We start from the raw sequence: 22,698 nt of genomic DNA, 5'->3' as shown, positions 1-22,698 counted from the left end.
CATGCCCACAAACTGTTGAACTGTTGAATGGACTGAGTTGAGTGGGGGCATAGTAGGAGGAGAGTTCAGCCTGTGAAAATTGGACGCTGTAAAATAATAGCCTTGAAAGATATTTGAAGAAAGACACATTGTTTTGGATTCCTGTGGTCACAGTTTCTTCATGAAGCTCAAAGACTGTGAGACTTAGACACGAGATCAGAGCAAGCTGTACCAGGAAGTGAATGTAAAAGGGGCTGGCCAATAATACAGAGCCTATAAGGATTACAAAAGCTGTGACATCCGACCTTTGAACCAGGAAGGAATTGAGACCAAGACCAAGAAAGACCTCTCTGGAATTGAACTTTACCATAGAGAAAGAACGATTGCCATTTTAAAAGGGAGTAAAACTGTCAAAATTGTTAAAATTTAATATCTTTGCTTAGGAAGATGGGAGGAAAACGAAATTAGTCTCATTTGAAAGAACTTGTTCTAAGCTATTGGACTGGGTGCTAAATTTTACTTGGTGATTTTTTAAAAGTTTGGTGACTTTTTATATGTCAGTAGAAAGAATAACTCGTGCAAGAGCCCAATCATTTGACAAGATGCAATCCCAATTTAATGCTCTGGAGGCGAAAATGTTAAAAGTGATGGACAAATTGCAAATGGCAATGAAAAAAGACTTTAAAAAAGAAGTTGGAGATCTTAGGAAAGAGATAGAGGGTTTTAAGGAAGATACTCAAAATAGAGTGAAGGAGGTAGAGGTGAAAGTGGATACACAGGCCTCTGCCTTGTTAAAACTTCAAGAGAAGGTCACAGTACATGACTGTAAGTTGATGGAAACACAAGTTCGTCTGAGAGGGGTACCTGAAAAAGAAGAGGCAGATTTAAAGGGCTACATGGTGAACATCATCACTGAATATTTAGAAGAAGACCCTTAAGAGCATGCTGGAGGGCGCCTATAGAGTCAACTCAGTATACGCGAAAAACAAAGGCCTGCCAAGAGATATTGTCATAAGACTAAGGTCAAAAGAGGTGGCAGAGAGGATTTTGAGTAAAGGGTACCAAAAAGCCTGGGCCATAGAAGGGAGCAGAGTTAAAATAATGAAAGAGCTACCAAGACAAGTAATCAGTGATAGGAAGAAATACAAGAGGCTAACTGACCAGCTGCGTGCAGAGGGCACAAGATATAGATGGATAATACCGGAGGGTCTTGGATTTGAACAAAATGGCAAGAGGATTACAATAAGGAGCGAACAAGAGATGCATAGCTTTTTGGAAGAAAATAAAGACTCAACATCATAATGGAGTACAAATTACTATCTTGGAATATAAATGGACTAAATTCACCACAGAAAAGAAGAAGAACATTTCATTGGATTAAAAAACAAAAATGTAATATAATCTGTTTACAGGAAGTTCATATACAACGTAAAGACAGTAAATTTTTGTGGAATAGAAATTTGGGGTTGGAATTTTTTTCATTAGCAGAGCAAAAGAAAAGAGGAGTGGTCTTTTACATCAAAGAACAACTCGAGCCAAAATTAATTTTTAAAGATAAAGAAGGAAGATATATTGCTGTCGAGGTGATGATGGAGGCGAAAAAAAGTTACTATTAGGACTATATGCGCCCAATGGAGCGAAAGATAAATTTTTCAAAGACATAAATCGACAAATGGATGAAAAGACATATGATCAGGTATTGATGATGGGCGATTTTAATGGGACAATACAAAATAATCTTGACAAATCAAGTCAAAAGAAGAATGATAAAGAAGGGAAGCTACCCAACTCTTTCTTTGAGTTGATTAAACAGGAAAATTTAGAAGATATTTGGAGAAAGTTCAACCCTGAAGTAAGAGACTATACATTTTTCTCAGCAAGACATAATTTTTTCTCTAGAATAGACATGTTATGGGTTTCCCAAAGCTTGGGCCTCATAACAAAAAAAATTGAGATTCTGCCAAAGGTTTGGGCGGATCACAATCCAATATGTTGGTCTACAAAATTGCAAAGGAAAACAAGAAGATGGAGAATTAATGAGGATTTACTACAAAATAAAGACACTGTGTCATTCTTAGAAAAGGAGACTGCAGCATTCTTCCAAATAAATGAAACGGAGGATATGGAATTTCAAACAGTATGGGACACCTACAAAGCAGTAATGAGGGGACTATTAATTACATTGAATAATAAAGACAAAAAAGCAAAAGAAGAAAGGTTGTCAGCATTGCAAAATGAAATAAATAAAAAAGAAAGGGACTTGAAAAAAAGACCAGGGAAAAAGAAATTAATAAAGGAAATTACAATATTACAATCCCAAGTTAAGCATTTGCTGAATAAAGAACTGGAATGGAACTTAAAAAATTTGAAACAGAAATCGTTTGAAAGTGCGAACAAACCTGGTAAATATTTGGCCTGGCAATTAAAAAAAAAGAAAGAAAATAAAACTATAAATAAAATTATGGCAAATGGGAAAACAATAGTGGATCAAGAAGGAATTAAAAGAGAATTCTTTAAATATTATCCAAATTTATTCAAAGGTGTGAACATAAGCAAAGAAAAAGTGGAAGAGTATCTACGAAACATTCAGGTGGCACCTTTGACGGAGTACATGAAAAAGACATTAAATGACCCAATAGAGAAAATTGAGGTAGAAGCAGCAATAAAAGCAATGAAAGAGGGTAAAGCCCCAGGGCCAGATGGATTTACATCAAAATTTTACAAATCTCTTAAGGATGAATTAATACCCAAACTGTTGAAGTTGTTAAATACGATAAGAGAAGAAGGGAAAATTCCAAAGACTTGGAGGGAAGCTGTAATTTCTTTGATTCCTAAGGAAGATAAAGATACCACAAACGTAAAGAATTATAGACCAATCTCATTGTTGAATAATGACTATAAGATCTATACAAGAATCTTAGCAGAGCGATTGAAACAATATCTGATCAACTTTATAAACAAAGACCAAGCCGGATTTCTTCCTAAAAGACAAATAAGAGACAATGTAAGAGCTGTTGTTAATGTTGTGGAATACTATGAGAAACATCCAGAAAAGGAAGCGGCCTTATTTTTTATCAATGCAGAGAAAGCCTTTGACAACTTGAATTGGGACTTTATGTTTGCGGTAATGGAAAAAATTAATCTAGGGGAACAATTTATAAAAATGACAAGAGCAATATATATGGATCAGCATGCAAAACTGTGTATAAATGCAGATCTTACCAAAAAATTGAAAGTGAGTAAAGGAACAAGGCAAGGATGTCCGTTATCACCATTGTTGTTTATAATGACCCTTGAAATTCTGCTACAACAAATTCAAAAAGATGAAGAAATAGAAGGTTTAAAAATCAGAAGATTCTCTTATAAATACAAAGCTTTTGCAGATGATATAGTGTTCATACTGGAGAATCCGATTCAAGTGTCACCATTGCTGCTAGCTAAGATAAAAGAGTACGGAGAATTAGCAGGATTATATATAAACAAGGAGAAATCGAAATTCTTATGTAAAAACATGCAACCAAATAAAATAAAAGAACTACAAAAGGTGACGGGTTGTGAAGTCACAACCAAAGTTAAGTACCTTGGAATAGAGATAACAATGAAGAACATCGATCTATTTAAAAACAATTATGAAAAACTGTGGTGTAAGATGGACAAAGATTTGATGAAATGGAATAGGCTTAACTTGTCCTTACTGGGCAGGATAGCTGCAATTAAAATGAATATTTTGCCAAGGATAATGTATTTGTTTCAAACCATCCCGATTGTAAAAGATGCAAAACAATTTAACAAATGGCAAAGGAAAATTTCTCATTTTATTTGGGCCGGAAAGAAACCAAGGATAAAGATGAAGATCTTAACGGATGCCAAAGATAGAGGAGGTTTTCAACTTCCTGATCTAAGATTGTATCATGATGCAGTCTGTTTGACATGGATAAAAGATTGGATAATGCTGTTAGACAAAAAACCTTTATGGCTAGAAGCTCATGGAAATAAATTCGGCTGGCACGCGTACATGTACTATGGGAAGAATAAAATGGATGGTTTTTTCTCTCACCATTATGTTAGAAATACCTTACTAAGTACTTGGATAAAGTATAAGAAATATGGGGACGAGAGAAAACCGCTGTGGATAGTGCCAGCAGAAGTAATAAAAACAAACCGGCTGTTAAATTGTAGAACAAAATTAGTAGGTCTTAAAGGTGCAATTGCCTCCTATTTTGTAATAATAGAGCATTCCCTTTTAACATATGCATTTCAAAATATGCATCATGATGCCTTGGAATTTAATAAAATCCATGGTGGGGTATGCTATTGCTGATTTGCAATTAACAGTTACATTTCACTACGCTAACAATATTCAGTCTCACATATCCTATCACGGTTCACGTTTTGGAGACTGTAGTTGGGAGCGTTTGTTGTCTGAGAGCAGAGCAATATGAATCAAACTTGTAACCATGAAATCTGATGTAATTATGTATCATTGCATTTAGGCATTGATTTAAAAGTTTACTTAGCCAATCAGTAGTTGTTATCTTGCTCAAGCCCGTCTCATTACAATTGCAACCTTGTGTTCAGGGACACTGCATGATGAACAAAGTTTCCTATGTCAATCAACTTCACATCGTTGTGCTTAAGGAAGTAGCCTTTGGCCCATTGGGAACTGTATTTTTACATATACTTTTTCAGTACTATTAGCTTAGCTGTTCCAACCTTTAGTTAGGAGGTGCACCCAGGTTAACACTTGGCCCTTAAAGAAAACATAGCCAACCGAGATCGACTGTGGACTTTTGTGAGCAAGAGGGGGGATAATTAGCATTTCTTCCTGATGAAGGAGGAACACGAGTGCTGAGCATTTGCAATACTTTAGCCAGCTCTATTTGGGCTAGTCTTCAGGCACTCCATACAAGCTCAGAGGCTATACCACTTAAAATTCATAGAACTGAGGCAATAAATATTTTCTGACTTCATAAGTGGGAGAGAAAGATGGACTTGGGAGTTTCACAGATTTTCATTCAGCCAATTTGAAAGTTAAAATGGTCAGTTCCTTACATTTTGCCCTGAATGCTTTGAATTAACAAAAACTTGTTCAACCTCTCTTTCTCAGGTACTTGATTCTGGCATTTTTAAAGGGTTAAACTAAAGATATTACATCAAACTCCCATTACCCTGCAAAGAAAACTAACTCTGCAGGATGGAACCCTTGCTGGGATTCCAGGGGATCTCTAGCTCTCAGCTGGAGAACTGGCCTTGTCTAATGTTACTTCTCTTTTTCTTTATTTACTTAAGGGAAAAGATGTCTTTGTTACCTTTAAACCTTGCAAAGCCAGGTTTCTCTATTCTAAGAGACATTCAAGTTTAAAAGTTAGATTTTCCTTGGGGGGGGAGGGGAGGTTCACAGACAAAGGAACCTTTCCTGCCCATGTGGGAATGCCATTCTCTGAAGTTCCACAGAATTCTGGCTTTCAAGTTCCCCAAATGGGATGAGCTAAGGACAGAACATTTCTGCCAAAAAGGACTGAGGCTTGCTCATGTAGGAGTGCCTGAGCAAGTCCTTGCTAAAAGGAATACCTTGTGCCATGAGTGTGGAACTCTGTATAGGCTAAGTGACCACTTTTCCTTCATTATTCTGGGGTAACAGAACTGAAACAGGGACTGTTTTCTCATTTTCATTGGGAAAAGAAGTCTGGGGCTGCACAGCTGGGTTTGTCCTTTCTTTAATACTAGCTTCTAACTTTTCCTGGAGTTCTTGATTTTTCTTAGCAAGCTATTTGATTTCTAAATCTTTTTCATGGGTAGGATTTGTAAGCTCCCCTATTTTTCCTTTAGGGGGAATATTTTGTCATTTCTCATGTTCCCTTTGCTCTAGCCGAAACCCAAAACAAAAGTTGTAGACCTGGTGTCGCCTAGGTATCAATTTGGCTATCCATTGACATGTTTAACAGCTTTCGATCACCCTCACCCCAGGAGTTTTCCTCTCCATTCTTTCTATTAATGGTTATCCTGGAGCCTCCCCCTTGACCCATTGTTACCTGGTAGTCCGATCAGATAACATAGGACGTCACATAGGACCGACCAATGAGGATTGCTGTGGAAAACGCCACCTGCTGGTCGTAGTGAAGAAAAACAACAAAAAGAAGCAAGGATGCCATAGATGGGAAAAACTTCGCTTAAAAAGTGGTCTGGGAAAATAAGGCGCAAGACCGAGCCGGAGACGGCTTCACTGCTGTTCCAGGATTTCAAGTGTAAATGGTAGCCAAAACGCCAGAGCAAGACAGTAGTGAGGCCAGTTTGCAGTGTAGATTGTCACATCTGAAAGGGTAGTATTACTGGGTCTTTTGCCTAGTGTAGAATCCCCCTTGGTCTCATCTGCGCCTGCTGGAGAGAGAAGTTCTGCTCAAGTCACAAATATGCTTGCCAAACCTAAGCCAGAGACTTCTCTTATGCTATCCAAAAACCAGATAACTCTGGTGGTAGCTAAGATACTAATAAATTTTGACAAATGGTCCAGCAGAAATAAAGTAATTCACTCTTTAGGCCAGCTTCTGAGGATACCGGTCTGGGAAACTGATTTGAAAACCATTGAAAGACCACCTGACACTACTGAAGGCAAAAGGTATTTACTCTCTTTTGCAAGTTCCTTTATTCCTGGTTTATTATTCAAAAAGAAATTCCATCTTGACACTTACTGGATCCGGCCAATAAGAGTTTTTCATGTGGCTAAAAGGAGACCTCTGCTGGCCCATTCAAGGGTCAGCTCACAGTCCAGCATTAAAAGACAGAACTCATTTTTACCACTACCTTAAGATCTAACTGTTCAAGAAAGCCAAAAAACATAGATGTACATCTGAGACATGAAACTCCTAGGCAAACTCTGAACTCTACAAAAACCTGGAGTGAAAATTCTGTGCCTTGTACTACTGAGACTTCCTTAAAGCTGCATATTAAGCAAACAGGAGAGAGAATGGAAAACTCTCTAAGTATTGATTCCACTCAGGATCCCCCTCATTTAAGTGAAATTAACAACCGCACCTCTGCTCTTATCAATTTGGAATCAACAAATCTCTCATCAGTGGATAAGTCTTTCGATACTGTGATCCCTTCAAACATGGAGCTGTTAAGAGCCGTATTTGATCCCTCCGATTCATCATATGTTAATCAAAACTTTCCTCAGCCTGCAGTTTCCTCTTCTGACAGTGCTTTGGGCAGTCCTCCACAGTCCTGTCAAAATAATGACAGATCCTGACTCTATTTTGACTCCAGTTCCCTGGATTCCTCCTCCCAGCTGAAGATTCTTTCCTGGAACATTGCTGGCTGGTTCTGCTGCCTAGCACATCATACTGAAATCCCTCCTATCCAATGGAAATATGATGTTATAGCAATGCAAGAAACCTGGACTGCTGCAAACTTGACAGTTATTCCACCTTCAAAGTTGCAGCATCTCCACCAAAGGGCACTGGGAGATTTAAGGGAGGGCTGGCTTTATTCATATCTTTGGCACTTAAGATTAAATATGTAGAGAAACCCTCTCTGTTCCAGTTAGCGATGGCAGTGCACATGTCATGGGAGGGGGTAGCCTGATTATTATAAATGCTTATCTGCCTCCTCAAACCAGGAAATCAGACGTGGAGGAAACTTGCGGCTTCCTTGAACAGTATGTAGCTTCTCTAATTTCTGACCATCCAGAAGCCATGATTTTACTATTGAAGGATCTAAATGCCTGATTGGGTCTCTGATGATGATCATATAGAGTCTAAATACCACCACATTTCAGGCAAGATTAGAGAGAATCAAGAGATTCCCTTTTTTCCAAGGTTCTTTAAAGGCCAACATTCTAACTTTGCAGGCCTATGCTTGATTAAGGTTGCATATAGGCAAGGCCTCTCCATGCTTAATAGCTCTGTCCCAGGGGATTACCCTGGGGAATATACATTTAGATTATATGCTAGTATGCCCTTTGCTTAGGGAAAAGGTTTTTAAGTTTCAGGTGCTCCCATATTTGGAAGCAGATCATTTTCCTATTTCCCTTATGACTGAACTACCTCCCATAAAAGAGCACTCTGCATCATCTTTAGTGGCTGAACCTCGAAACTCTGATGAGCGGTTTTGCTGTCCCAAATGGTCCACTCAGCTTAGTCTCAGATTAAAGCAACAGTTGTTACCTGAGTTACTTTCTCATCTCTGTATGTCGCTTTCTAACCCAGTTTTTTTGAAGGATCCCTTGCTGGAATATGATAAAGTGATCCAGCAGTTTGGGAACACTCTGTTGTTCTCATAGGAAGCCTAATTTGAAACATTCTAAGATTTCTAAACCTTGGTTTACCAAATCTTGTCTTAAGACCAAATCCCTTTTGGCCACAGCATATAGTAGGTACATTTATTTGAGACCGGATGAGCATAAGAATAACTACGAGTCTCTTCGTATTAAAAAAGAGACTGTACAAAACACAGATTTGCAAAGTCAAAATGAATTACCGTATTTTTCGGTCCATAAGGCGTTCCGGACCATAGGACGTACCTTCCTCCTGGGGGGGCGGTCCGCTGCCTCCGCCTCCGATCCTGGCGCTTCCCCCACGCCTGCCTGCCTGGCTCCAGCGTCTTCCAGCAAGCGCTGGGATCACTCCACACTGCCCCCACCGCAAACCCAGCGCTTCGTGAGCGCCGGCTGCGGAGGGGGCAGCGTGCTTCCTCCGTGCCTGTCTGCCTGGCTCCAGCTCTGATGCTTATAGCAAGCGCCAGGATCGCTCCCTCCGCCCTCCGATCCCGGCACTTGCTTTAAGCATCAGAGCTGGAGCCAGGCAGACAGGCACAGAGAAAGCACGCCGCCCCCTCCACAGCCGGCGCTTGCGAAGCACTGGGTTTGCGGAGGGGGCAGGTGCTTCCTCCGTGCCTGTCTGCCTGGCTCTAGCTCTGATGCTTAAAGCAAGTGCCAGGATCAGAGGCAGAGGCAGAGGATCGCCCCCCCAGGAGGAAGGTACGTCCTATGGTCCGGAGCGCCTTATGGACCGAAAAATACGGTAATTCATTTTGACTTTGCGAATCTGTGTTTTGTACAGAGGAAGGTACCTTCCCTCCATAAGACGCACACACTTTCCCCCCCACTGTTTTGGTCCGAAAAATACGATACTCCAGAGAACAATGGACGCTTCTTATTCAAGCCACCAAAGAGAAAAATACATCTACTTTTTGGCAAATTATTTCAGGTAAAGTCAAAAAGGTAGCTTTGAATACACAAGTGTCCCCAGACTCCTGGATCACTTATTTTCAGAGTCCCCAGCAACATTTCTCTCTCAGATAACTTGTCAGGCTGGTTTCCAGTTTCAGAGCAGGAAGTTAAGTTACACATACATTGCCTTAAAAGGAATAAAGCTCCCAGAATAGATGGCATTCTGGCTGAATTCTTGATAGAAAATGAGGACTGGTGCGCCCCTTTTTTGGCCTCCCTTTTTACTTATATCGACGCTACAGGTCGTATCCCTAAAGGTTGGGAAACAGCAGTCATTGTTCCACTTTACAAGAAAGGTAAACCAGATGATCCTTCCAATTACAGACCCATCAGTCTATTGTCTATAATTAGCAAACAGTATGCTAGTCATCTTCAAGACAAATTGGTAGACTGGTTATCCAGTAATGACATCATTCCAATGGAACAAGCTGGCTTTATGGAGGATAGATCCACACTAGACCATTGTTTGGTCCTTCAGCATTTTATCGAAAAGTATGGTAACAAAGGAACCTCCTCCCTATATGCGGACTTTGTGGACCTTAAGGCTGCTTTTGATTCCATCTCTAGGGTCAAGTTGTGGGATAAATTAGAGTCATCTTCAATTGATAAAAGACTCCTTTTTTTAATTAGATCCATATATCAGAATACCACCCTAAGAGTTAAATATAACAAGAAAGGACAGCTCACGGAACCCATTACCACATGGAAGGGGGTCAGACAAGGATGTCTCCTTGCCCCGTTATTCTTTGTTTTCTATATAAAGGATGTAGTAAAGCTGTTTAATGTAAATGAATATCATCGCTCTCTCCGCCCTCCGATCCCGGTGCTTGCTTTAAGCATCAGAGCTGGAGCCAGGCAGACAGGCACGGAGAAAGCACGCCGCCCCCTCTACAGCCGGCGCTCGCGAAGCGCTGGGTTTGCGGAGGGGGCGGCTCACAAACATATGTCAGTGTTGCTTTATGCTGATGATGCCGTTCTTCTCTCAAGAACTTCAGTGAGATTAAAAAGAGCTCTTAGCAGCTTTGCTACATATTGCAACGAACAGCAGCTTGTAATTAACTATGATAAAACCAAGGTAATGTCTTTTAATAAATCCCCCAAAGTGAGACACTGGTCAATGAATGGACAATGTCTGTCCTAAATTTCCTTCTTTAGATATTTGGGGATGATGGTATAAGCCTCTGGTGCCAGGGAGGCCCACAATATTTATGTTGCGGACAAAGAAGAAAAGACAGCTTTGGGTATTATAAAGTTCTTTAGGTCAAAGGGGGGAAATTTTCTTCCAGCTGCCCTTAAGCTTTTCAAATTTAAGATCATGCCATAATTACAGTACAGAACTTTTCTAGGCCCCTCTGAGTCTCACTTTTTGCCTTTAGAACGGGTCCAATCTAAATTTTTAAGAGCAGTATTACAGATCCCAAATTGTGTCTCAAATTCTATGATTCGATTAGAAACAGGGATGGTGAAAATAACTGCCAGAATAACTCTTCCCTCATTAAACCTTTGGTTTAAGATATATAAAAACTCTTGCGGTCTTGCACCATTAATTTTGCAGGATGATTTTCAATCAAGCTGGCTTAAAGAAGTCCAAACTAAGTTAGCTCAGCTTGGACTTTCCCCTGATACAATTTTTCATTTGGGCCATGATACAGCAAGACAGCTTTTAAAGCATAAAGTGGAAGACACAGAACGTCACAGTTACACCCCTAGTAGGTTCTGTGACCATCTGCTCCATAGCACAGTCATTGGGAGCATCTAGAAACTCAGTCTCTTTCTCTCAACCAGAACACATATTGACCCAATCAATCTGCGGGTAGTTAAAATCACCTATTATGAGACATTTCTTATGTTTAGCTGCTATCTTGAATCCTTCCATCATAGTATAATAATCCTCCATCTTTTGATTTGGTGGGCGATAACAAACTCCCATAGTTAAATTTCCTTTTGGGCCCTCTATTTCGACCCAAAGCATTTCTAGAAGGGAATCTAATTCTTTGACCTCAGTCTTACTGGACTGTATACCCTCTCTAGCATACAGAGCCACCCCACTTCCAACCCAAACTGTTGGTGTCAGGAGCCATGTTATGTCCTCTGCTATATATTTCTCTGTATTGTCTTGTTCTTGCTTTGACTGAATTGTTGGGGGATGGCTGGGTTGTATTGTGTGGGTAATGTCCTTGGACTGTTTTCTGAAAGGCCTATGAATACTTTCTGTGAAAGTTCCCCTCCACCTAGAGCAGGGGTCCTCAAACTACGGCCCGTGGGCCAGATGCAGCTCGCTGAGGACATTTATGCGGCCCGCCGGGTTATGGCAAAATCAGACCAGAAGTGACGTTCGACCTAAACTCACTTTAGCAACGCACACTTCCAGCACTGGGCTGAGGCGGTGGAGACAGAGTGGGAGGCGATACCGAGGCGAGGTGAGTTCCCAGGCCGAGGTGTGTGGTGTTGGGAAGGGAGAGAGATGCAGAAGATGGAGAACTGACGGCCCGTGTCCTTGTACAGTAACGGCAGCCACCACAACAGACAGTTTTTGTTTTTACTATAGTCCAGCCCTCCAACAGTCTGAGGGACAGTGAACTGGCTCCCTATTTAAAAAGTTTGAGGACCCCTGCCCTAGAGTCATCTGGACCTGGAGGAGAGTGGCCTTTGTGATAAGACCGTGTGACCTCCCTGACCTGTCTCTTGGAATGTTTATGTTAATTGGAAATTGTCTTTTAGAGTTTTTATGTTATAGGGAGCTGGGAGGGGAAAATGTTTGCACTTTTGGGCTATTTAGGGGTGCTAGTACTTTGTATTATTCCTAGCAATGCTTCTCTGAGGGAGCAGTTATGTATTCATAGCATTTCAATAAAGCTTCACCTATATTAATACAGTGGAAGTATAAGAACATAAGAGAAGCCATGTTGGATCAGGCCAACGGCCCATCAAGTCCAAAACTCTGTGTCACACAGTGGCAAAAAAATTTATATACACACATACACTGTGGCTAATAGCCACTGATGGACCTGTGCTCCATATTTTTATCTAAACCCCTCTTGAAGGTGGCTATACTTGTGGCCGCCACCACCTCCTGTGGCAGTGAATTCCACATGTTAATCACCCTTTGGGTGAAGAAGTACTTCCTTTTATCCGTTTTAACCTGTCTGCTCAGCAATTTCATCGAATGCCCACGAGTTCTTGTATTGTGAGAAAGGGAGAAAAGTACTTCTTTCTCTACTTTCTCCATCCCATGCATTATCTTGTAAACCTCTAGCATGTCACCCCGCAGTCGACGTTTCTCCAAGCTAAAGAGTCCCAAGCGTTTCAACCTTTCTTCATAGGGAAAGTGCTCCAGCCCTTTAATCATTCTAGTTGCCCTTCTCTGGACTTTCTCCAATGCTATAATATCCTTTTTGAGGTGCGGCGACCAGAACTGCACACAGTACTCCAAATGAGTATATCTGAGTTTTATTTGGCAAACCTTACAGTTGGTCCATACTTGCATTACAGCTTCAGTATTGACACCAACAGACTGAAAATGAGATCGTAATTTGATACAGCTAAATTTCTACCATGGCCCCATCCATAGATACTTAAAACTGGAGCTGTGGACTGGACAGACCAGATGGATCTTTCTACATACCTGGGGGGGGGGGGCTAATGATAGAAGGAACACACGTAGCTTTAAGAAATGAATGCTTTCAGTGGCCATTGCTAGGCAGCCAGAACAGTATTGCAAGCCTTCAAGCTTTGGTTTCTGTCAGTACAAGGCACAGGGAGGGGACAGAGCCCATTCCAAAGTTGTTTTGACCTTTGAGGAGGGCACTCATATTAGGCCTACCAGCAACCACTGGGTGACTGACTCACAGCTGCATGACATTCATATCTCATCCAGGCCCAGCCACTTGCTACTATTCAACAGCATCACCCCACAAAAGCCAGTGTGGTGTAGTGGTTAGAGTTTCAGACCTGATTTGAATCCCTATTTTGCCATGGTACTCACTGGATGGCTTTGAGCCAGTCTACATTCTCAGTCTAACCTACTCACGGGGTTGTTGTGAAGAGAAAATGGAGGGAAGGAGAATGATGTGAGTTGCTTTGGGTCCTGTGAGGCATAGCACTCTGATTTAACCTCAAGGATTAACATGATTATTAGCAGGCCTACTCCGGCTCACAGGTGTCTATAATTGGACCTTCCTACTGACACCATCCCCCTATCACATTCAAGGCTAGATTCAAGAATGTGGTAATTCGTTCAGTATGAGAACCTGTGTTCAGTTGTATAACTAGATGGGGTGGGAGAATCAGAAGTGCATGTTAACATCTTTTAGAGAGTTCCATCTAGCAAGCTCTCTGATTGGATTTGACAAACCACCTGGTGAAAGAGGGCAAATAACTATAAGGCTATAGGCCAGAGGGAAGCCATGCTAACTTTGAAATTCTGCCATGCTAATACATGGCCTATAGCTAAGGGGGGCAGAAGCAGGGCCCTCAAATTAAACCCCTTCTCGACCTTTAAAGACCCCCCCCCCATCAGACCCCTGTCTCCTGGACTGGTGGTGGCAATGAGGGTTGCCTGGTGGCAGCCACAAAACTTATCCAGCAGCAGTGCTGGGGCTTGCCCAGCAGCAGTGGCGGTGTCAAGGCTTGTCCGGCAGCGGCAGGGCTTGCTTAGCAGCAACGGCCACAAGGCTTGTCTGGCGGCAGCAGCAGGGCTTGCCCAGCAATGGTGGGGGTCACAAGGCTTGCGCAGGGGTGGCGGGGCTTGCCTGGCAGTGGTGGAAAGGCTTGCCTGGCAGTGGTGGGGCAGGAGAAGGAGGCAGGCAGGAGCCAGCAGCCCTGCGATGGGGCTAGCTGGGGAGGGGGAGGCAGGCAAACTCATGCACTTCACAGATCACTGAGCCACTCCTGCCTGCCCCACTCGCTCCCACCTGTCTCCTCCACATCCTCAGCAGCCCTCACTGTGTTCCCCACCCTCTTTGCATTATTAAGCTGTGCCTTGCCAGAGACTGAGCACATTGCAGAGAGCTCTGGGATAGAACAGAGAAGTGCTACAAGCGTGAGGTTTGTGGCTCAGCAGCTGGGGGAGTTGCTGAAAACTTCTGAGTTCGTATGAAGGGCTGAAGGTGAAGGTGAAGGTGATTGTTGCTGATTGATTAGGAGTAGCTGTGTTCCCCACCCTCTTTGCATTATTAAGCTGCGCCTTGCCAGAGGTGCGAGCCGAAGGGCGAGAGCTAAAGGGCTCTTGGCCTGTGATTCTTCGCCTGGGGCTGTGTAAGGACCAGGAACCCAGATTCCTATTTTCCTTGTGTTCCCAATAAGGTAAGTAGACTCTCCAGGCAAGGAGCCACATAAACAAACAGGGTTTAAAAGGAGACTGTATATTTTTTAAAAAGCTATCATGAAGGTAGAATGCCAGCAGGAGGGTGGGGGCTTTCCAGTGTTTTGCACCGAGTGTCACATGTAAGACTTTCTGCCCACAGGACAGAAGTCTTGGGTGTGTGCTCGATGCAAGGAGCTCCTGGTCCTCCGGGAACGAGTTCGTACCCTTGAGGCCGAGGTGACTGATCTGGAGAAGCAGAGACAGTCAGTTAGGCACTCGGAGAAGACTCTCAGGGACGTCTTAGATGAGCCCCGCTCTGAACGTAGCAGCCCCATTGCTGCCAGGGAGCATGAGGGTCGAGAGGGAACAGGGCACCAGGCTGAGGATAAGGGGAATGCGCCCTCAGAAGGGACCTCTTCTTCAGTTGGTGAGCAGGAATCCTTTCACACCAAGGAACCATTCCTGGGCAGGGAGAGGGGGGGTGTCTTGGTAGTTGGTGATCGATCCTTAGGCAAGTAGACAGCTGGGTGGCAAAACCACGTACTGACCGTATGGTGACTTGCCTGCCTGGTGCGAAGGTAGTGGACATTACGCGTGTAGTAGATAGGCTGATAGACAGTGCTGGGGAGGAGCCAGTGGTCGTGGTGCATGTTGGCACCAACGATGTGGGAAAATGCAGTTGTGAGGTCCTGGAGGAAAAATTTAGGCTGCTAGGCAGGAGACTTAAGGCCAGGACCTCCAAGGTAGCCTTCTCAGAAGTGCTACCTGTTCCACGTGCAGGGCAGGAGAGACAGGCACAAATTAGAAGTCTCATGTGGATGACATGATGGTGTAAGGAGGAAGGGTTTAAGTTTGTTAGGCACTGGGGTGCTTTCTGGAACAAGCGGGAGCTATACAAAAGAGATGGTCTCCACTTGTCCCCAAATGGAACCAAGCTGCTGGCACTTAAAATCAAAAAGGTGGCAGAGCAGTTTTTAAACTAAATCTTGGGGGAAAGCCAACAGGAGATGAAATGTCTCTGGTTCGGGAGGACTCATCTCAAAGAGATGAAGGGTTAGCTGTTACTTTTCTACTGGGTAATGGATCAGAGTTGTCCACTGAGATGGTGACAAACAGTATGGACTGTCTGCCAAAGTCTCGAGGTGGCAAGAGGAAGGTTGTAGGCCTAGCTTGCCTGGGAAATTGTAGATGTTTGTACGCAAATGCTAGAAGTGTTCGAAGTAAAATTGGTGAGTTAGAATGTTTAGTGTTGGGAGAAAACATAGACATTGTGGGAATTTCAGAAACTTGGTGGAATGAGGAGAATCAGTGGGACACGATGATTCCTGGATATAAGTTATATCAAAAGGATAGGGAGGGAAGGGTTGGAGGTGGGGTGGCTCTGTATGTCAGAGAGAATATACAGTCCAGTAAAACTGAGGTCAGAGAATTAGATTCCCTTCTAGAAATGCTTTGGGTCGAAATAGAGGGCCCAAAAGGAAATTTAACTATGGGAGTTTGTTATCGCCCAACAAATCAAAAGAAAGAGGATAACTATAATATGATGGAAGGCTTAAAGATAGTGGCTAGACATAAAAACTATGTCGTCATAGGTGATGACTACCCACAGATTGATTGGGTCAATATGTGTTCTGGTTGAGAGAAAGAGACTGAGTTTCTAGATGCTCTCAATGACTGTGCTATGGAGCAGATGGTTTCTGAACCTACCGGGATGGGGCGATTCTGGATTTGGTCCTAAGTAATGCCCAAGACTTGGTGAGAAATGTAAAAGTGATTGCACCTCTTGGGAGCAGTGACCATAATGCTATTGAGTTCTCCATTTGTATAAAAAGACCAACAGAACCACTTTTAACTTTAGAAGGGGTAAATTCTCTGAGATGAGGAGACATGTGAAGAGGAAACTGAAAGGAAAGGTAAATACAGTCAAAACCCTTGGAGAAGCTTGGAAGCTATTTAAAACTACAATCCTAGAAGCTCAAATAAAATATATACCACAAGTTAGGAAAGGCACAAACAGGTATAAGAAAAGGCCTACATGGTTAACAAACAAAGTAATGGAAGCTGTAAAAGGTAAGAAGGACTCCTTTAAGCGGTGGAAAGCTAGTCCAAGTGAGATTAATAAAAGGGAACACAGGCTGTGGCAAATCAAATGCAAGACTGTGATTAGGCAGGCAAAAAGGGACTATGAGGAGCATATTGCAAAAAACATAAAGACCAACAATAAAAATTTCTTCAAATATATTAGAAGCAGGAAACCAGCCAGGGAGGCAGTGGGGCCCTTGGAAGACCAAGGGGTCAAAGGATTACTGAAGGAGGATAGGGAAATGGCTAAGAAGCTGAATGCATTTTTTGCCTCCGTCTTCACTGTGGAAGATGAGAAGTGTTTGCCTGCTACAGAACAACGTACATTGGAAGGGGGGTTGAAAGACCTGAGTCAGATTGAGGTGACAAGAGAGGAGGTCCTACAGCTGATAGACGAATTAAAAACTAATAAGTCACCAGGTCCAGATGTCATACATCCAAGAGTTCTGAAAGAACTCAAAGTTGAACTTGTGGATCTTCTGACAAAAATATGTAATCTTTCATTGAAATCTTCCTCCGTTCCTGAGGACTGGAAGGTAGCAAATGTCACCCCCATCTTTAAAAAGGGTTCCAGAGGAGATCTGGGAAACTACAGGCCAGTCAATCTGACTTCAATACCAGGAAAGTGGGTAGAAACCATTATCAAGGACAGAATGAGTAGGCACACTGATGAACACAAGTTATTGAGGAAGACTCAGCATGGGTTCTGTAAGGGAAGATCTTGCCTCACTAACCCGTTACATTTCTTTGAGGGGGTGAACAAACATGTGGACAAAGGAGACCCGATAGATATTGTTTACTTTGACTTCCAGAAAGCTTTTGATAAAGTTCCTCATCAAAGGCTCCTTAGTAAGCTTGAGATGGAGTAAAAGGACAGGTCCTCTTGTGGATCAAAAACTGCCTAATTAATAGGAAGCAGAGAGTGAGTATAAATGGGCAGTCTTCACAGTGGAGGACGCTAAGCAGTGGAGTGCTGCAGGGCTCAGTACTGGATCCCATGTTCTTTAACTTGTTCATAAATTATTTGGAGTTGGGAGTAAGCAGTGAAGTGGCCAAGTTTGCAGATGACACTAAATTGTTCAGGGTAGTGTGAACCAGAGAGGATTTTAAGGCACTCCAAAGGGATCTGTTGAGGCTGTGTGAGTGGGCATCAACGTGGCAGATGAGGTTCAATGTGGCCAAATGCAAAGCAATGCACATTGGGGCCAAGAATCCCAGCTACAAATACAAGTTGATGGGGTGTGAACTGGCAGAGACTGACCAAGAGAGAGATCTTGAGGTCATAGTAGATAACTCACTGAAAATGTCAAGACAGTGTGCGATTGCAATAAAAAAGGCCAACGCCATGCTGGGAATTATTAGGAAGGGAATAGGGATGTGCAAAAAAAAAATTCGGAATTACACGGATTCGGAAGTATATGGGGGGGGATTCGGAATCCTGTATATTTCGGAATTCCATAGTCAGAATAGCAGCATATACTGTAGATGAGCGGCTATTTCCGAATATACAGCCCCATTATACCCTATGGGCCATTGAAATCAATGGCAAATAGGGTATATTTGAAGCTGCCTGGAGGGGAGGGGGTTTGAGGGAGAGCCCCCAAAGTTGCAGGGGACCTGCAGGGGACTCTCCCCTACAAACCCCCCAAGTCCCAGAAAGATTGGGCCAGGGGGTCCCATTCCAGGGTCACCCAAAGAGGGTGCCCCTATTCCACCATTATACCCTATGAGCCATTGATATCAATGGCAACATAGGGCATAATTAGAGGCTACTGGGGGGCAGGGGGTTTGAGGGAGAGCCCCAAAAACTGCAGGGAAGCCACAGGGGACTCTCCCCTACAGAACCCCCAAGTCCCAAAAAGATTGGGCCAGGGGGTCCCTGTCTTTGGCTCCCCAAAAGTCCCATTGCCAACAATGATGGGGAAAGCCCAATTAGCCACTTCCTCAACTTTGCTGTGGGCAAAGTGGCTCTGGCCAGAGGGGAGTTTGAGGGAGAGGCCCCAAAACTGCAGGGCAGCTTCAGGGGACTCCCCAGCATGCAACCCCCCTGGCTCAAAAAGACTGTACCCATCTGTGGGCACCCCAAAAGGAACACTGCTCCCAATGGTGAGAAAAAACCAATTAGAGTCACTTCCTCACTGTAATTGTCGTGGGAAAAGTGGAGCAGGAGGTTTTGAGGAGAGCCCCCCAAACTGCTGTGCAGCTTGGCACTGTCCCACACAAAACCCACAAGGCCAAAAAAATATTGGACCAGGGGGTCCAATTCCTGAGGCACAAAAGCCAAACCTAACTTCACACCAAATAACCTCTATAGGACCCAAATGCACTACATCCCTCTATCTACTCTATGAAGCCTGCAGGCCTGGAACCAATATAAACCCAGTTGCCAACATCACTGCCACACAAAACACAATCTGTTTGAGGTCTGTTCTGCAGACCTGGCTGCAGCAAACCCAGATGCCAGCTCTCCAGCCCTGCCCCAAACAACACGGGGAGAGCTGGCCAAGCACAACAAACCTGCTGGTTCTGGGTCTCTCACCCAGGTGCCAGCTTCCCTGCCACAGAACACACAATCTACAGATGCCAGCTCTCCAGCCCTGCCCCAAACAACACGGGGAGAGCTGGCCAAGCACAACAAGCCTGCTGGTTCTGGGTCTCTCACCCAGGTACTAGCTTTCCCCCCAAAAAAAACAGAACCAGGAAAAGGAGAAAGCCAAGAAACTCAACTGTTAAAAAGTGGCCTTTTAAACAATGAAAATTAGGCCAAACAGCACCCCCCCCCCCCAAGAACCATAACCAGAAGAGAAAAGGAACAACAGCAGCACAACACAGCAGCAACAAATCAAACACAGAATCCTTTTAAAACAGTAAAAAACATAACTTTTAACAATACAGAAACTTTACCAACCCTCCCCCCCCAAAAAAAAACCCCTTCACCCTAACCCTAAGAAATCCAAGCCACCCAAATCAGGAAAAGTAAAAGGACACTGCACTTTTAAAAGTCCTCTCACTAAAGTAAGATATGGGCAAATTGGCAAAAAAAAACCCCACCCTAGGCCCCCTCCCCAAGCAGAAACCCCTAACCCCAAATAAGCTACCCACCACCACTACCCAAATCTGGATAAGTAAAGGGACTCTGAGTCTTAAAAAGTCCTTTTACCAACTAAAATAAAAACAAGAACCCCAAGACTGTCTTACCTTGTCTTCTCTACTCCAGGGAAGTCTGGTAAGGCTGAGAGAGAGAGCAGCAGCAGCTGAGGCCAAGGGCCAGCCAGCAGCAGAGCACAATCTCTCACACCAACACAACAGCACTGCTCTGTGATTGGCCAGACAAAAGAACAACATTGTTGCTGATGGCTGGAGGATCAGCTACACAAAAGCCCTTCAAAGCATGCATTTGCAATGCATTTTGTAAATGCATGCTTTGGATTGGCTGCTGGGGCTCCTCTTCCCCCTCCCCCCCTCCCTGATCCCAGGGAGGCCATGGGAGAGGCGGGGAAAGGCTACCAAAGGCAGGAAAGTAGGCAAGCAGCTCCCCTGAGGCTGCAGAAGCCCCTTTCCCGCCTTTTGCATTGAATTCCATATACTTCTGAATATATATACGGAAGTATACGGGGAGCCATACTCGGCTCCCGCATAATGGGCCCCAATTGGAATCAGCTGCAGGCGATTCCGTATACAGCCGAATCAGTGGTGATTCGGCGGCTGATTCGGTTCGGCTGAACTGAATGCACACCCCTAGAAGGGAATTGAAAACAAATCAGCCAGTATCATAATGCCCCTGTATAAATCGATGGTGCGGTCTCATTTGGAATACTGTGTGCAATTCTGGTCACCGCACCTCAAAAAGGATATTATAGCATCAGAAAAAGTGCAGAAAAGGGCAACTAGAATGATTAAAGGGTTGGAACACTTTCCCTATGAAGAAAGGTTAAAACGCTTGGGGCTCTTTAGCTTGGAGAAACGTCGACTGCGGTGTGACATGATAGAGGTTTACAAGATTATGCATGGGATGGAGAAGGTAGAGAAAGAAGTACTTTTCTCCCGTTCTCACAATACAAGAACTCGTGGGCATTTGATGAAATTGCTGAGCAGTCAGGTTAGAATGGATAAAAGGAAGTACTTCTTCATCCAAAGGGTGATTAACATGTGGAATTCACTGCCACAGGAGGTGGTAGCAGCTACAAGCATAGCCAGCTTCAAGAGGGGGGTTAGATAAAAATATGGAGCAGAGGTTTTATTTTATTTTATTTTAAAAAAAGTAACCTTTATACATGTTAAAAATTCTGCTTTATTTGTGTGCATTCAATCTCTAGGACACACAGGGCTGAGTCCTGCTCACCTACAAAAGGAGTGGTGGCCCAGAGGGACTCAGGCTTCGGTGCTCGATAGGTCCCCATTGTGGAGGAAGGCAGGGTATAAATGATGTTAATAAATGATAAATAAAGCTGAAGTGGGGCAGATAAAAGGTAGGTTGGATTGTTTGAAGCTGAGAAGGAGAAAAAGGAGGGAAGGGTGAGGATACGGGGACCACCAGGAAAACAAAAGGAAGATATTATTTTTATTTAATTGATGTGGAGAGAAGATGTGGGAGATGGGTACACCTCAGAAGTCTGTGCATGTCCTCACTGCACAAAGGGGATAGGCCATGGGAGAACAGAAAGGTTTCCCTTCCCCTATTATCTATCCCATTTTTCTGCTTCTTTACTTCCTTCCCACAAGCCAACTACCAAGGAGAAATAGTGGGATAGGTGATATGAAACGCCCTCCTCAAGCCCTTGTGAGTACCCTGGTTGTTATATCTAATTGCTAACTGAGATTTAGTACATCAAATGGAGGCAGGGACAGACAGATGGGGTTTCTCTAGGAACCTGAAGAATGTCCTAGGTTGAGTTTCCGGTTTCTGCGCAATGCCATCAGACGCATCTCGCAACTCCAGCTGCAAGTGTGACCTGAACTGGGCATTCTCGGGGGGGTCTCCGAGGCTTCAAAGACCCTGCAGAGCTCGGGTTGTAGAGCACTGCTAGCAGCGGGTGCGAGGGGAGGACAAGGGGAGGCGCGAAAGGTCTCCTGAACTCGCTTTTACCCTAAAGCTCCAAATGCCATGGGAGTCTTAATGGCATTCTAGTTGCTGCCGTCGAAATGCAGAGAAGGGAGAGAGCCTCGGGAAGCGAAACAACTGTAAGAAGACTTGTAAACTCCAGAAAAGAAAGCAAAAAGAACTGCTAAGCTGCATTCAACTATACAATGTCTTTTCTCCGCTGTTACTTTTACAAACATCAGGAAGATAGGATCAGCTGGTGGCTGTAAACAATAATAAACAATAATAGTGAAGCCCTCCTTTCCTATTTTTTGACTGTGGCTTTTCCCCCTCTTTCCTCTTTTTTTTTTTTTTTGAATTTACATATTGGGTTTGGACTTTTCTCCTTAATCCTAACATTGGAATATTGAATTGTTGGAGTATTAGAAGTGCTAAGAAAGACACTGAACTTTTGAAGTGGCATTTAGGTCCACTGACACTCTGTGGAAAGATTATTGGTCATTGAGTAAAAAAGAAGAAAAGAAGAATAGTGAATGGTTGGATAGATGACATGCTCAAGAAAATTCGTTTGTTAAACTAATACTTGAAATCCAAAGCATAAAACAACTACAGTGTGAGTGAAGGAGTGTGTGAAGGAGTGAGTGAAGTGAAGGAGAGCATGTGCAAAAGTGAGTGAAGGAACGAGCAAAGGAGTCAATGTAGGTGTAAGTGAAAATGTGAAGGCTTTCTGCTGAACTGTCGTGTGAAAGATTGATTTGTTGAGATTTATGGTAGAACTTAATCCTATATAGCTTTATTACAATTATTAGCAGTAGTTTTAATGTAAATTTTGTAGGATATAATTGTCTTTGCTGCTTGGGTTAATATCAGTTGAAATTTGATGTTTTAAACTGCCATAAGATTGTTTCTAAATTTAATAGGGTGAAAGATATAAAGTATAAATTGGGGTTAAAATTAATGTGCTGTATATAGTTTCAAAGGTAGCAAGATTTCATGTATAATGGGGTAATTTGGATTGGAGTTAAAAAGGAGCTTAAAATGTTAAAGCAAACTAAAATTGTACCA

The sequence above is a fragment of the Heteronotia binoei genome, chromosome 1 (genome assembly GCF_032191835.1).
Source record: "Heteronotia binoei isolate CCM8104 ecotype False Entrance Well chromosome 1, APGP_CSIRO_Hbin_v1, whole genome shotgun sequence".
NCBI classification, from domain to species: domain Eukaryota; kingdom Metazoa; phylum Chordata; class Lepidosauria; order Squamata; family Gekkonidae; genus Heteronotia; species Heteronotia binoei.
This window is presented reverse-complemented; position numbering follows the sequence as displayed.